Here is a 6,354-nt window from a genome sequence, read left to right as displayed (position 1 = left end):
CAGTGCGCACAGTATAGTATAGTGCGCACAGTATAGTATAGTGCACACAGTATAGTACAGTGCACACAGTATAGTACAGTGCACACAGTATAGTACAGTGCGCACAGTATAGTATAGTGCACACAGTATAGTATAGTGCACACAGTATAGTACAGTGCACACAGTATAGTACAGTGCACACAGTATAGTACAGTGCACACAGTATAGTATAGTGCACACAGTATAGTACAGTGCACACAGTATAGTATAGTGCACACAGTATAGTACAGTGCACACAGTATAGTGCACACAGTATAGTACAGTGCACACAGTATAGTACAGTGCACACAGTATAGTACAGTGCACACAGTATAGTATAGTGCACACAGTATAGTACAGTGCACACAGTATAGTACAGTGCACACAGTATAGTGCACACAGTATAGTACAGTGCACACAGTATAGTACAGTGCACACAGTATAGTACAGTGCACACAGTATAGTACAGTGCACACAGTATAGTACAGTGCACACAGTATAGTATAGTGCACACAGTATAGTATAGTGCACACAGTATAGTATAGTGCACACAGTATAGTACAGTGCACACAGTATAGTACAGTGCACACAGTATAGTATAGTGCACACAGTATAGTATAGTGCACACAGTATAGTATAGTGCACACAGTATAGTACAGTGCACACAGTATAGTACAGTGCACACAGTATAGTACAGTGCGCACAGTATAGTACAGTGCGCACAGTATAGTATAGTGCGCACAGTATAGTATAGTGCACACAGTATAGTACAGTGCACACAGTATAGTATAGTGCACACAGTATAGTACAGTGCACACAGTATAGTACAGTGCACACAGTATAGTACAGTGCACACAGTATAGTATAGTGCGCACAGTATAGTATAGTGCGCACAGTATAGTATAGTGCGCACAGTATAGTATAGTGCGCACAGTATAGTATAGTGCGCACAGTATAGTATAGTGCACACAGTATAGTACAGTGCACACAGTATAGTATAGTGCACACAGTATAGTACAGTGCGCACAGTATAGTACAGTGCGCACAGTATAGTACAGTGCGCACAGTATAGTACAGTGCACACAGTATAGTACAGTGCACACAGTATAGTACAGTGCACACAGTATAGTATAGTGCACACAGTATAGTACAGTGCACACAGTATAGTACAGTGCACACAGTATAGTACAGTGCGCACAGTATAGTACAGTGCGCACAGTATAGTATAGTGCGCACAGTATAGTATAGTGCACACAGTATAGTACAGTGCACACAGTATAGTACAGTGCACACAGTATAGTACAGTGCACACAGTATAGTATAGTGCACACAGTATAGTACAGTGCACACAGTATAGTATAGTGCACACAGTATAGTATAGAGCAGAGTGAAGGCAGATAGCCGTAACGTACATGACTGAGGCAGTGATAGATCCAGGAAAGGGTTAAGGAGTAAGGGATGGGGTTTTTACCTAAGGAATGTGGTGGGGGGTCAGCGAGCAGGAGGAGAGATGGGGGGCAGGGGCCATATAAGAAATAGGTCCCATGTTAAGGTGTCATTCTTTGTCCTGGACTCAAAGACTGAACCAGCAGTTGTCCCACCCACCCTCCCTATAATAAAGGGAAATGTATCAATATCAGGACATTGCAACACTGTCAATATTCTAACAATGTTTTGGTATTCAACATCATCGGTATTTTATCAACATTATTAGTATTGTATCAATTGTTATCAGTAATGTATCCAAATTGACAATGTCATATCAACATATTAATATTGTATTAACATTTTAATATTGTATGTTACAGCAGCATTTGGCGGCGGGATGTGGTTGTTTAAACCCCCTCTTTGTTGGTTGGGGAATTATGTTTTTAATGGGGTCCCTGGGCCAGAGCTCAGCGGACAGTGGAATATGGGTCCCTGGGGAGGAGCTCAGTGGACAGTGGAATAGATGGGTCCCTGGGGAGGAGCTCAGCGGACACAAGGAAAATGATCAAGGGGTATACCCAGATTCCCCCTTGAGCTAGGTGTACACGGCGGAGGGGGATATGGGGCTGGGATTTATAACAACCACATCTCTGGGCCGATAATCTTGTTTTTCTTGTTGATGTTTTTTCTTATAAAAAATAAAGGGCTGCTGTGGCCAAAATTTTAATCCATGTCACGCAGTGTGTGGGGTCTTATTTATTAGGTTACCAGGAGCGCAATTCACTAGTCCATCAGTCATGCACACAGTATAGTACAGTGCACACAGTATAGTATAGTGCACACAGTATAGTACAGTGCACACAGTATAGTATAGTGCACACAGTATAGTATAGTGCACACAGTATAGTACAGTGCACACAGTATAGTACAGTGCGCACAGTATAGTACAGTGCACACAGCATAGTATAGTGCACACAGTATAGTACAGTGCACACAGTATAGTACAGTGCACACAGTATAGTATAGTGCACACAGTATAGTACAGTGCGCACAGTATAGTACAGTGCGCACAGTATAGTATAGTGCGCACAGTATAGTATAGTGCACACAGTATAGTATAGTGCACACAGTATAGTACAGTGCACACAGTATAGTACAGTGCGCACAGTATAGTACAGTGCGCACAGCAGAGTGAAGGCAGATAGCCGTAACGTACATGACTGAGGCAGTGATAGATCCAGGAAAGGGTTAAGGAGTAAGGGATGGGGTTTTTACCTAAGGAATGTGGTGGGGGGTCAGCGAGCAGGAGGAGAGATGGGGGGCAGGGGCCATATAAGAAATAGGTCCCATGTTAAGGTGTCATTCCTTTGTCCTGGACTCAAAGACTGAACCAGCAGTATGGATGCCTTGCTGAAGACTGTTCAGGCTGCGGCTTTGACGTGTAGGCCCGAATGGATTCAGGCCCAGCTAGACGAATTGCTGAAGAATGCCCGGGATACAGCATCTGTCCCTTCTGAACTATCTGAACATCAAACTCTAAGAAGATCAAGACCTCCTGAGAGACTAACTTCTGAAATGGCCAATAGGACTCACAATAGGATCATAAGTCCTTCTGTTACTTCTAGGAAAAGAGCAAAGCGCAGCACGGCCTATGATCCTTCTTACAAACCAGGAAGGAAACTACAGTACAAGAATAACAAGGTACAGAGAAAAGAGCCAGATCATCTAACCAGAGAGACACCAAGAAGTGCAAGGAGAAAGTCCAGCTCTACTGAGGTGCCAGCCAGAGAAGCAGCCACACAAGCTACAACTGACGTGACGACAGCCCACCATGAATCCTTAGAACTTCCTCAACAATCTTTGCATCATTCTAGAGGACATCATACGGCCTCACCCCAGGAACTGAACCAACACGGGGGGATGGGCTTAGGACACACAACATTTCCGGATCCGGGTTCTCATTACACGAGGAGTGGTAGGAATCTAAAAAGACAACTGCGCAAAAGTACTTTAACCAGACAAAGACTTCATCGGCCGGCTCAGGATGTGAGTCAAGCAATAAATCTACAGCTACAAGACTCAGAAGAGATTCCAGACAATGACTATGACACAGATAACGACTCCCCACTAGAGGGCAGCAGCACGCAGCACTTCAATAATGAAGGGGCTGTAGAGACTATAACTAATACGTCACGGACGGCTGGTCAACCTAGGACGCAGCCAGGTATTGGTGAGGGACGGCTGGTCAGCCTAGGACGCAGCCAGGTATTGGTGAGGGACGGCTGGTCAGCCTAGGACGCAGCCAGGTATTGGTGAGGGACGGCTGGTCAACCTAGGACGCAGCCAGGTATTGGTGAGAACACTTTTTCTTGTCCTATATCTAGTGTAACAACACCTGTAATGAGTCCAGTGGGCGCAGTTGGGGGTACAGTTCCCAGCAATGTAGGATGGGATCTTAATTCAGTAGTACAGCAATTAGTGTCAGGGGTTAAGGAGGCTTTGAGTCAGTCTAGCTTACCCATAACTTCTTCTCCTATTGCTGCATGGTGTGGAAATGGTCGCCGGACATCGGAGGTGGTAAGTCAGTTGTGTGCTGATCCACAGACACAGGAGGACGCAGTAATTTCACAAGGGGTTACATTATCTGATGCAGCAAAAGGAGAATTATATGTATGTTTTGAGGGTCCTCTAGGAATTCATTTGAAACAGGAGGTTAGGGAGAAGATTTGGGCCGACGAATATGTGGAAATATTTTCATTATTGCCCTTAGAAAAATATAACTTGGATAGAGTAAGGTTTGATGAGAGGAAAAGAGAGGAACAAGAAAGACGGTATTGTCTCATCCCCCAAACATTTGCCAATTGGTTCCAGGCTTTTGCCATATTAGCAAGTGTAATAGGCCAAAAAACTCCTGAACATTGCTCTGCCTTATTTTGTTACATGAATTCTATCGGGGAGGCGCACCGTGTGTATGGAGGTTTAGCATGGCTGCGCTATGATGAGCAGTTTCGCCAACGAAAGGCTGGTCGCCAAGGGATTCGTTGGGATCACAAAGATATTGGTTTATGGATGCGTCTCATGACAGCGCCACGTGGGGTTAATCAGCCCTTTCAGGGCTATGTCGGCAGATCATCAGCAATCGGATTGTCGGCAGCAAACAGAAAAGGTTGCTGCTGGCAGTTCAATGATAGCCAGTGCAGATTCGGAAACACATGCAGGTACAGACATGAATGCACCTTCTGTAGTGGAAACCATAGCCTATCAAAATGCTTTAAACGAAATAAAACCCCAACAGCAGAGATTAACCAAAAAGGGGGAAACCCCAATTAGACTCGGGGAGATGGTGGGCTATCTAAGCAGGTACCCAGATAGAAAAGCAGCACAATTGCTGGGGGAGGGTTTCTCAGAAGGTTTTAAGATCCCATCTACTTCAGGCCCATTAACCTGTTCTCGTAACCTTGCTTCAGCTTATACATATTCTCACATTGTCTCCACAAAACTAAACAAAGAAATTGACCTGGGCCGCATGGCAGGCCCATTCACCAAAATGCCAATAGAAAACTTAAGAGTCTCTCCATTGGGAGTGGTCCCAAAGAAGGAACCCAATAAGTTTAGGCTGATCCATCATCTGTCCTTCCCTCATGGAAGCTCAGTTAATGATGCAATCGATCAGGAACTTTGCACAGTCTCGTATACTTCATTTGATACAGCGATTGCATGGGTACAGAAGTACGGCAGAGGAGCTTTAATGGCAAAAACAGACATTGAAGCTGCCTTTAGACTCCTACCAGTCCATCCAGAAAGCTTCCATCTCTTGGGTTGTCAGTGGCAGGGAAGGTTTTATGTAGACTTGTGTTTACCGATGGGCTGCTCCATCTCATGCTCCTTGTTTGAATCATTTAGCACATTTTTGGAGTGGGTAGTAAAGAAGGAAGCCGGCGTGCGTTCTGTCCTGCATTATCTAGATGATTTCCTATGTATAGGTCCACCAAAGTCATTTGTTTGTGCTTCATTATTGTCAGCGATTCAGTCGGTTTTTAAGCGTTTCGGAGTACCGTTAGCATCAGATAAAACAGAAGGCCCGTCTACACTTATCAAGTTTTTAGGAATTTTGATTGACAGTGAGACAATGGAGTGCAGATTACCGGATGACAAGGTCAGTGATCTGCTGGAGGCAGTCAGAGAAGCTAGATCTCACCGTAAGATCAGATTAAAGGATCTACAATCGCTGTTAGGAAAAATGAACTTTGCGTGTCGCATTATTCCAATGGGTAGAGTTTTTTGTAGGCGCCTAGCTGCAGCTACCTCAGGCATAACCTTTCCACATCACTTTGTGCGGCTGGCTAGAACATTAAAGGACGATCTGGCGGTATGGGAACAGTTCTTAATGGAGTTTAATGGGAGGTCATTGTGGATCAGACCACCGGTTTCAAATTTTGATCTAGACATCCACACTGATGCAGCGGGGTCAAGTGGTTTTGGTGCATATTGTTCTGGACAGTGGTGTGAAGATAGGTGGCCAGAGAGTTGGAGAAACAATGGGTTAACACGAAACTTAGTACTCCTTGAATTGTTCCCCATAGTGGTTGCTTGTGAAATTTGGTGCAATATTTTCCAAAACCGAAAAGTGAGATTTCATTGTGATAATTTGGGAGTTGTAGAAGTCATCAACAAACAATCAGCTTCTTCCCTGCCTGTTGTTACGTTGCTGCGTCATCTAGTGCTGCGCTGTTTAAAGTCAAATTGTCAGATTACAGCTGTGCATGTCCCCGGTGTTTGCAATTCTGTGGCTGATGCTCTGTCTCGTTTTCAGTGGGACAGATTCCGTTCGTTAGCCCCGATGGCAGAGGTACAAGGCAAGAAGTGTCCGGATTTTCTGTGGTCACTGCCAGTGACACCGCATACGCT

Source organism: Anomaloglossus baeobatrachus, chromosome 6, assembly GCF_048569485.1.
Source record: "Anomaloglossus baeobatrachus isolate aAnoBae1 chromosome 6, aAnoBae1.hap1, whole genome shotgun sequence".
Lineage (NCBI taxonomy): Eukaryota > Metazoa > Chordata > Amphibia > Anura > Aromobatidae > Anomaloglossus > Anomaloglossus baeobatrachus.
The sequence above is the reverse complement of the archived record's forward strand: the minus strand, read 5'-3'. Positions refer to the sequence as shown.